Consider the following 874-nt stretch of genomic DNA (forward strand, 5'->3'; position numbering starts at 1 on the left):
TGGACAAAGATTCCTCGTAATTTCTTTAAAATTATAGATTATTAAATTACGTAATTTAAATCATTTTTAAGCATCAAAATGATTGAACAATGTTACCCACCACGTCGAGCTTCCATTGTTCCCCTTTGGTGTCAGTTTCTGACGAGTGCATAATCGGCATCCCCGCTGCGTGTGCCTGTTCCCATTTGTTTTTTTTTTCCCTCATATTGTCTTTGTTCATGTTTTTTTCTTGTATACATTTCATTCATGTTATTTGCTTGTAATAAGGCCCTGCCTCTTTACTTTGCCCATGTTTTATTTAGGTTTTCTTGCTTCTGTTTTGTAATAAGGCTTGACCACTCGATCTGCCTGCTTGGATGTGAACTGATTTTTGGTCCAGATCTTTTAGGTCATGGATGTGAATTTTAGTCCAAACCTTCGAGTTGTGAACGTGAACTTTATCCTGGCTTTTGGGTCGAGGAGGAATTTGCGCTACCTATGTATTGGATTGCGTCTGTCTTATGCAGATCTGTTATTTCAACTGATAACTAGTCATAGGTTAGCGGAGGTTTTATGTGATGTTGTATTCTTATAGCTTCGGCTATAATTTGCATTTTCAGGGCTTTGTGCTCCTGCAATATAAGAGCTTTATGCTCGTGATTATTATCAATGAAATTGGAATGTATTTCTTTCCAAAAAAAAAAAAGAAGTAGAATGTTATCAAGATAATCAAAATTGATTTTTTTTCTCATAAGGCTTCATCTTCACTTTTATAGAAATGCTTCTTCTTCATAAAATCAAAAAATAATTTTTGGCTCAAAGCAACCTAAAGAGCAAAAACCTGATGAAAATTTACTCAATTTTCAACTGTAACATACCATATTTTTTTTAATAT

The sequence above is a fragment of the Corylus avellana genome, chromosome ca10 (genome assembly GCF_901000735.1).
Source record: "Corylus avellana chromosome ca10, CavTom2PMs-1.0".
Lineage (NCBI taxonomy): Eukaryota > Viridiplantae > Streptophyta > Magnoliopsida > Fagales > Betulaceae > Corylus > Corylus avellana.